A 10592-nucleotide genomic window follows, 5' to 3' on the forward strand; every position below is an offset into this window, starting at 1 on the left:
CATAATACGGTGGTTAAAGAGATGGGGCTTGTCAAACTCCAAGATTTTATAGATATTTGAAACTTGATATTTGAAACTTGATTTCAAAATCATTTCAGAATTATGTGAACGAAAAGCAAAATAATTAAGTGCAAGATTACAAAAAGGATGATTATATAGGAATTTTTAAAATAAGTCCTATTTTAAAGTATTTTACATAATAAATAATATTTTAATTATATAAATACAACTGTAAAGCTAAAAATTATATAGTAAATAAAAGACAGAAGAGCTCATCTCTCTCTCTCTCTCTCTCTCTCTCTCTCTCTCTCTCTCTCTCTCTTTCTTTTTTTAAAATTTATATTTTATGTATGTTATTATCTAGTTTAATGTTGCGTATCTCTTGATCATTATGTATTATGTGATGTAATATAAAGTGTAAATAGCCGCTTTACAAGAAGCAAAAGACCTCGTATATCTACGATTAATCTCGACAGTTTACTTCGTTGACAAATGAAAAGCGTCTAATGAGTAAACAGAGTGCGCATAGCTCTTTAAATTAGTTCTCTACAGATATAGAGTGGTGGTTTTCCGTTAGTCGACAGGAATTTAGATATTGCCAAGACCAGTGAAAGCCGAGTTACGAGAATAGGATGGACAGGCGGTAATGGAACAATAGGAGATGCACAAGAGCATGGAATGGGCTATTTGGGTATTTGCATTTGAGGTATTTGTTATATATTGAACACGACCGAATAATTGTGCACTTTCGCGCACTTGACCGCGTAAGAGACCACTCAATGATATACTTTACTTCTGTTACGATTTTTTCGTATCCGGAGTATTGCTTGTTGCTCAAAATAATTTGAAGATATTGATTGCGGTACGAAATGTTTTATTATTAAAGGCTACTTCCATTAATTCGAATTAATTTAATTAAAGCAAAATTTTTATAGCTAATTTGTTGTTATTAATTTTCTTTTTCATGTGTCAAAAAAAATAGAAAATTAATAATTTCATTTCTGTTAACAAAATTTTGTAGATATTAATCACCGAATAAATCCGAGTAATTGATCGAATTTGTTTCTAAAAAGTGCACCATTATTAGTATTATTATTTTATGTAACAGTCGGCTTTTTAAGTCGTTTTAATAGTAACAACAATACAAGAGGCATGCGAAGAAAAACTACAATAGAGAAATTAATAAATAAAAAAAGTTAATAACAAATTGATAAAGGTGACAAAGAAACGGTTAACTAATATCTTGCAATTTGAAAAGTTGTAAGGTTTGACTTACGATAATTACTATCATATATTATTTTAATTAGATCTCATAAATTATAGCAATACTTTTTTTTCACAGCCATTTAACAAATACATATCTGTGCATGTATATGCAATATATATGTAAAAGTAGAATTCCAGCAGGACAGAAACTAATGTTGCATCCTTGTCCTTCATGCATCATCCTTGTTGTCGGACCAAGGTAAAGGTTTTCCATATCGATCTGGCGTTTTCCCCAATATTCTCGAAACAGCAGGAGAGGGTGAGAACCGTAGGGGATGTCGGAACAGACGGGATCGACGTATGGTAACGCTGAGTTATTCAATAGGACGTAGCTCGTTTCGAGGTGGTTCCCGCGAGACTCGTATCGTTTCATCTCGATCCCGTGGGCATGCCCGCTATATGTCATTGTGACCCTAGAACGTATTTCGCGAATTTCATGCGTATGTACGTACTTGACGAAAGTCCGAGTGATCCCCGACATTACCTTTTCGAGGAAAAAATGGAGCGCATATTTTCTCGTCTGTATGAAAATCCTCGTTCCAGAAAAAACGTAAAAATTTAAAAAAAGGTATCTAAGTATTTGAATAATAAAACACTTCACGGTTAAGTTTAATTGGAGGTTCGTGATTTATTTTGTTATGGAGAATATTGTCGTATACAATTTATTGTGAAATAATTGAAGATTTTAAAATGTAAAAACATAAATAATTTGTCTCAAAAACAAAGAGCTATAAATTATTTTTTGTGAAATAAAACATTTCAAAAGAAAAATATTTATATTAATTTTGAAAAAAAAAACAATTACTCTCAGATTAAATTAGAATAATTACCGTTATCATGGTAAAGTAAAAGTGATACCTCAATATTCTATGACGATAAAAGTAACGTTCTTCATTCGATGAAATTTATTTGTTTATATCTCAAAGTATAATTTGAAGATACATTCTATCTATTATACATAATATGTGGTAAATAGTTAATTTATTACATCAATTTGGACGAAGGCCATCGTGTCAAGACAAAATATCGATCAACGTTTATAAGCAAATAGCTTAGAAAGCATCAATCAATCATTCGAGTTCTCGCATTACACTGCAAGAGTAAAATTCCTTCGCCAACCGCTTAACTCTCGGCTGTAACCCCAAAGAGGAAGAGGAAAATTTGCGCCAATCGCTCAGTACAACCGTTCGACATTTCTGGTTTTACAGCTAAATTCTTGTCTAATCTTTTGCGTAAATTTTACATTTTGCTTAAAACTCTTAAAAACTCGTAGATAACAAAACTTGGATAAAAAAACATTAATTAGTGACAGCAATGGTTCAAGAACAAAATTACTGTCTTATTTATATGACAAATCGTGGTTAGTTCCACGCTAACGTGGAAAGATTCTCTTTTGACTTCTTTTGGCATCTTATTTGGTTTTCGGTTCTTGATTCAATTTTTGCGAAAGTGAACAAGCATATTCCATGCGAATGTCGACGTTGACTTTTTGTCGGCCGCGGAATCTCTCTTTGGCTCAATGACCATTTCTTTTGGAAAATAGCTGACTTTGTCGAGGGAATAACGGAAAAGAAAACGGCAACCTATGCAAAACCCACTGTTTTTTTTTTTTACGTCGAAATTTTGATCGCACACAATGCCGAATAAAAATATAAGAGCTCGCTCGACAAAATTCTTTCACTATTCTTCATGTAATTATTATCGAAAATATTTAGCTAGCAGATAATCTTTTTTTCTTTTGCTATAAAAATGCAAAAGCTTTGAAAAAAATTTGCCATTAATCTTTTATCATTTTTATTCCCCTCATTCTTGTTTTACAAGAAAATTCCAAATTTCTCACATAATTTAATTTTCGTCATTTCAATAACCGCAATTTCACCAAATTAAGTCTAATGTCTTTCATTTTTTACGTTAAATATGAATCATATGAAACTTTAAAGTGAATTTCGCATTTACAGATCTTTCTTTCTCTTTCTCTCTTCCGCTATCTTCCATTTTTTCTTGTTAAGATAAAAGCTGCTTTTAAACAATTAAAATTTACTATCCCAAGTACTTAAAAACATCTGTTAAATTACAAATAAGCTCAAGAAATATCTTCAAGAAGATATTAGTAACAAGGATTCTCCAGTAAGAATTACGAAAGATTTAATGACGAGGTAGAAAATTATTGCTACGAACACACACACACACACACAAACACAAAATAAACTAATATCGCTTCTTTCAATCGGATAATCAAAATGAAAATGTTTTCAAATTGACAGCAATTAATAGTTTTCAAACTTTTACGTTATTGTTTCCATAGAACGTTTGTGATGTAATTAGCCTAAACGATATCGCGACAACTTTTACTTCTGATGACAACGTAAACGACAAATGATGTCCCCGACAACTGTATATAATTGCATCGATATTTCTCGGGTTGGCGGCTTTAAAGACCGCATATAAAAGATAAATCAACGGTACTTTTTTACTTCTTTCATACTTTTTTTTCCTCATATTTTTTTTCATGTTTTTATTTCTTTTTGCAATCAGTTAAATATTACAACTTTCATCATAATCGAATCAACATTCTTTTATTGTATAAAAGACATTTTCATTAAGCAAAAAGAAATATGTATAATCCTTTGTGCTGTCGTATGTTTTTTATCGATTTGTGAGTCACTACTTTTATCATTCGTGTTCTTATCCGACTGCCGTTAGAAAAAATTAAAAGAATTTTAACATCGCTATTTTTACACACTAGTTTTACATACTATTTTACATATTATTTTTTTAAGAAAGAATTAAAAAAACAATAATAGCAATTTCTGTTAGATGCATCAGTGCATCCATATTAAAAGTTGTCGTTTACAAATTTATAATATCATACTAACTAAAACAGTATAAAATACATAATTAATATTACAAGTTATTATTATCGGTATTTGTATTATATAACAATAATATTTTAACAGTAACAGTATTAATTTTCTTATTGTTTTATTATAATTACGTATGCTATTGTAAATTTGTATACAATTTTTACATGTATGTACACACACAGGTGTCCATTTAATACAATTGAATTCGTTATAAATATTGCGGTTAAAAAAACTGATTAAATTAAATATATTATCGAATATTATATATATAATATTACATCAAACTATCTTTTTCACACCGTTATATAATACATTTCTCGAAGAGAAACAGCGAATATAATAAATACTAAGGGATGCTTCCTGTTAACAAAGTCAAACATTACCAATAATTTGATTATACGCGTAATATTTTGAGCTTGTAACAAGATAAAGAACATTCCGCTCGTTTATCAACGCGAGAATATCGTCCGCGAGTTCGCGAGAGCAATTCGCGTGGACTTGGCTATCGTCGCACGAGCCATTTGATAATTTTCCGTCTCGTTAGTTAACGTAACGGGTTAGTTACCGTCCTCTAGTTGCTCGGACGTGAAATACGATTCGCGCGCAATAGCCGCTGTCGGCGTGTCGTATGTATTAATAAAATTAGGCGGAGGGGTGAGCGGAGGAGGGTGATCGCAGATGTTTTAATAATTCCGAAGGTTTTTTAAAACTCCTAAAAAAAAAAAAATTCGCCGATTAGCAATTTCAGTAATGGCAACGCGGTCCGAAGTTTCATGTAAAAAAAAGAAAATCAAATCGCCAGCCAGTCTAATGTTCGACGACGCTTCGTTTATAGTTTATATAGTAGGTAGTATAATTTCTCACATATTGTAATTTAATTTTTGCGAAAGAAAATATTTTGTGTTTAATATTTAATCTACAAATTGGATAAAAAAAAAAAAACAGAAAATGCTTTCAGAAAATTATGACACGACGAATAAATTAATTACTTATTTATTAAGAGAAATATATGTAATAAATATTTTGATATATCAATATTTATTATATATTTATGATGAAAGTTTATAAAATTTCAATATGCGTACAAATTGTAATTTATTAATGTTGATTAATTTAACTTATTATTTGTTTATCCTAAAAAAATGAAATATAGAGATTTCCTGTAAACATTTAATATTTGAAAGAAAAATACTTTTACTTGAAGAGAATTTATTGTCACATGTGTCGACGGAAAGTTTCAATGTACATCACTTGCCTGGACTTACTGTCAGTCTTCGAGGTTCGCGTTTTGAATCCTGATAAGATCAAATTGTCTCTCCTCTCTCTCTCTCTCTCTCTCTCTCTCTATATATATATATATATATATATATATATATATATATATATAACCATCATCCCGCAAATAAATGTTATCTGCGGCTGTAAAATTTAGTTGAGTGGAATATAAAGCATAAAACGAAGTCGCGATAAGCCAATATCTCTCCTCACGACCCGTTACGTTTACGAGTGTTTTACGAAGTTATCCGCTCCGGCATTTCTTCCGCGAGAACTCCTAAACAAAATCCGCTGAGACGCGTGACTGGAATCGCTCGCGATAATATTCGAGAAAAAGTGCGCGACTGCATTGATGTATGCAACTGCATTTCTCTCAAACGCATTATGTCTGTTCGCAGATAAAATTGCAAGGTAAAATCAGTCAGGGAGTTAAGCGACACTTTACCACTCCAAACGCGAATCATTTTTCCGGATATAATCGCGTACAAATATTTATCCATCCATTCGCATCATTTGATATTCCAAATCTATCCGTTTCCTCTTACAAGGTATTTCTGAATTTTGCATTTTAACTACTATCGATCACTTTCTTTGAATATATTCTATGTGTACTTAAATTACTTCCTTTATCGCAAAGCAACTTTGTAACTAGCAGAATTTTCCTAACGAACACTATTATTCGCTTTTATCAATTATCTCGGTGTGAATAACTGACTACTACATAACCACTGACTAATTATCAAGTTTACTAAAGCAAAGTCATTGCCCTCAGTATGCTTATAACCCCGAAAGTGCTGATTACCACGATCCACTTCGTATAATATAAAGTTAGCCATGGACGCAAAATTACGTACATTATATCGTTTTTGTAAGAAGTGATGTATAAAATAAGACTATAAATATTCAAATTTGCTAAAGATTGTGTAACGATTACGAAATTATCTCCACAATGCAAAGTAAACGTGATATTCAATCTTATATATGATTATCTGTTTTATCTTAAATAATTATAGTGCTATTCAATTATATCTTACTTAAAATTATCCATTAATTAAAATTAAAAGAATTTTATAAATCAAATTGTAAATTTATAATAAATGTATAAAAATTATCCTTATTATAATTAATTTTAAATAATTTAATTGTTAAAACTGTATTTTTAACACTGAAACTTATATTAAAAGAACATGATATCGAAGATATATATCTATATATATATATATATATATATATAATACTTAATTCGACAGATGAAACGTCGTGGAGATATCCGTCAAAACCAATATCGACAAGATATCACGCTTTGCATTGCGTAGGGCATAGTGCATCGGCAATATTATGCGGCATTGCGGAAAGATCGGACTGAAAGTGCGATCCACCAGCTGCGTGCAATAAAACTTATCGCCATGGAAATGTAGCTTGGATTTAAGCGATTACTTCGCAAATAAAGTAAGAAAAGCATCAACGGCGTGTGCGTATTCGTATATGTGTAGGCACAAATGCTATGTCTTGGAGAGATTCTTATTCATCCCTGATCCTGGTGTCTGTTACTTTATTACTTTTACCTACGTGTGCAGTGGCCCCGCTTTCAAACTCCATTAAATTCTACCATTCCAGGATAATACCGTTTCGTTCGTTTGGAGAAAAATATTTACGCCGATACTTTATCGGACCAATACGAAATAGATTCGTTCGTGAAATCGATACTTACTTGCATTCACCGTAAAGATAACGAAATAATATTACGAGCCGCTTAATCGCCGCAAAGGCGTTCGACTTTTTTTTTTAATATTTTCTTACAAATACGTTTACGCATATATCTGTGAGAAATTTATTTAATCTTTTAAAGAAATATAAGAAGCATATCCGCAAATTTCGCATATGCATTCATTCAGAGACGATCCGCCCCTTTACAGTCACATCATGATTTACTGCTTATATTCAATTCGAACTTCAGCGATTTGTTTTTACGATATTTTATGGATAAAATATTAATAAAATTATAAAATGGATGATAATTTTAACAAGTAAACTTTGTATTTAACAAATTGTTATATTCTACAATTTACAAAATTTATTTTCTGATTACAATAATTTAAAAATTGAGTTATTTGTCTTATTTTATTTGTAACCCGTGTTATTAGCGGTATATGACAAAGAAACAAATTCTTATTAATGCTAAATAAATTTTTTAATATTGACTGAGTTTACTGTATGGTGAGAGCACAAAAATAATTATTATGTAAAATTTAATAAATAACAGTTAAAAAAATATAGATCTTATATAAAAAATATAAATCTTATTACAAAATTACATTTTATTATCCATACAAAGATATTTACTATTTTGTGCAAAATTTTATAATAAATACAATCTCAGCGAAATATGCCTTTACTGGAAAAATAAGTGAAAGTAGATAACATATTTTAATGTGTAAAAATATAGCCCTATCTTTTGTTATAGCGAAAAGAAAAAATTGAAAAGCTTTAGCAATTTATTTGAAGAATTCTGGAGATTGGTCGATTGATTCCCAGCGAGTGATTTACATCTGAGAGGAACTTACTTCGGCTGCGAATGAAAAAGTCTGAACCTTTCAATTCACCGAGTCGAGAAATCTTTCGAAAGGCAATCAGCGCCGCACAAACATTATCGCGCAGCTCAAGCTGCGGGGCTCAAAGCGTTTGCGCAAGAGGAGATATTCTGGATGAATGAGACGCTCGACCGAACCTCACGGAAATTACTTTACTGTCTACGGAAAAAAGAGGAAAAGGCGAAGATTGCAGCAAAAGAGGCGAGACGATGCCGCAATAAAATATTTGAAAATACAGCAAACTAAATTACATCTAACGTTATTGAAAAAACATACGGATATCAAAGAACTACAAATATACCAGATAAACTGTTCGCTATATTTATAAGATAGGATTTGTCATTGTTCAATAAAAAAACTATCTTTGCAAGTATCGTAGCGTGTTACTGTAAGAGATATGAAAATGTAGATTTGACAAGCGAGAAAATAATTTCACCCAATAGATAGATTTAAATAAAAAACTTCACTAGTCGAATATTTGATAAATCTTTCTAGTAGATATGCTTATTTACGATTAACAATTTGATACAACCTTGTAAAGTAGAAATTTGATTAGGTAACTGAATTCGATAAATTTGTACATCAAAATACATATATACATTGTTTGTTATTGATTGTTTCAATGCACCTCGTACAAACGCAAAATTCATGTAGGTTAATTTGATCAAAACGTATTAATTATTAATATAATATTTCATTGTGTCGATCAACAACAACACGCGAATGTAACACATCGATGTATTAATAGAGTTGTCATTCCTATTTAGCATATCCAGTTTGTTGGGTGTTATGATTTTGGCACAAACAGTTATACTGCAATTATAACGAATCAATAAATTCAACCTGAATCACCGTATAAGCGTATAACTTTGACATCCTACCAAAAGTTATATGACAAGTCTGCTTAATAATACGCTAAATTATCTATATCTTTCGCCATTAATTTGAAAAAGATTCCAATAAATTCAATCATGATGCGACAATAACTTTTAACTTTTAATATTAAAGATGATGGATAAAAAGAGGAAATTATTGATATTATCAATTCATTCTGTATTTATTAGTATTTATTTGTATTTATTAGTATTTCAATATTCGATACATTTTGTCTCTTTATTTTCATTCTTTAAGGATGACAATTCACATCTGATATAGATTGCAATCAAACTCTATAATTGAAACATATTAACAAAAAATTGATATTGAACTACTTTTATTTAAATTTAATTATATAAAAAAATTTAATTTTCTATAGAGTGTACAAGGGTGCCTTTCAAAAATATCTGTTTTCACTATTGTTGCAGTATTGACTTTGCAGAATAACGGTATGCAAGCGTGAGTAATGCAATATCGTTGTGGTAACGTTCGCTTTGATTAAACATGACGCGTATTAAATAAAAATCCTATGAAATTTCACAAAAATTCTGACCATGAGATCGAATATCATGCACGATAGTGATTTATAATTGAAACAGCAGAATTTGTAAAAATACTCTATATTAAAAGTTGCTAATATGTCACAAATTTTAATAATCATTTATGCACATTTATAAAGTTAATGTGTATCGGACTATAATTATAATTCAATATTAATCTTGCTTTATGGAGCGTTGAGCAATTTCCTGTTTAAAAATTGTTATAATTAATATTTATAGTATACACTTGAAATGAATATTGTCTGTATTGTTGTATATTTTACGAGGAATATAAAACAGCTGAATATAATATCTATATAATAAAATAATTAATGTTTAAATTTTAAATATTTGACTATATATTTTTTGTCAATGTTTTATTAAGTTTTTTTTTATCTAATTGTTTTTTTCATAGGTTTTTTCTATTAGAAAGATGATTGCGATTTGTCTTTATTGGGATTTTTATTCACTCGTATTAACAAATATTTCTAAATTATTGAAGATAATTAAATTAAACGATTGAATCCGATGAAAAGAGTTAAAATATCTTTGTTAAAATAATGGTGGGAAAAAGATAAAAGCTGTTAATGTTGAATGAAACGTCGTTTAATTTTATTGAGTGCTAAGAACATCGCTGAAATTCAACGGAGGATTCCAGAGAAGTTTGTAATTGTAAATTTCCAAATTTCAGGGTAAATAGGTAGATGCTAACGTTACAATTCGCTTGCTTGAAACTTCAACTCGGAGTCATGAACTTCGAGTCGTATTAGAACAAGTTGTTAGTTGCTCATATCGTCGCGTACTTATATCTCCAAATTAGATATTTTCTAAATGTATTCTGTAACAATCGTTAGTTAGTTAGCTTGCTGTTAGAAACTGTATCTGCAAAAAATGTTAGCAATCTTGCGAAACTTTGTTAATAATAATCTTTAAAAATTGGGGAGCACATTTATAATCAATATGTTTGAAGCTATTTCTTTTTCTTGTAAAAACATATAGTTCAGTCAACATTATAGTAATTCTCTAATTCCGAAAGCAAGAATAAGGAAGAGAATATTAGATTCAACTAATTCAGAGCCTTTTATGAATCGCGAATTAACTTAATTACGTGGAAGATTTGAATTGGCTTAATCGTTCGTTGATGAATGATGCGCTGAGAATCAGTAATTAAACCTGAATAA

This window comes from Anoplolepis gracilipes, chromosome 13, assembly GCF_047496725.1.
Source record: "Anoplolepis gracilipes chromosome 13, ASM4749672v1, whole genome shotgun sequence".
Taxonomy (NCBI): Eukaryota; Metazoa; Arthropoda; class Insecta; order Hymenoptera; family Formicidae; genus Anoplolepis; species Anoplolepis gracilipes.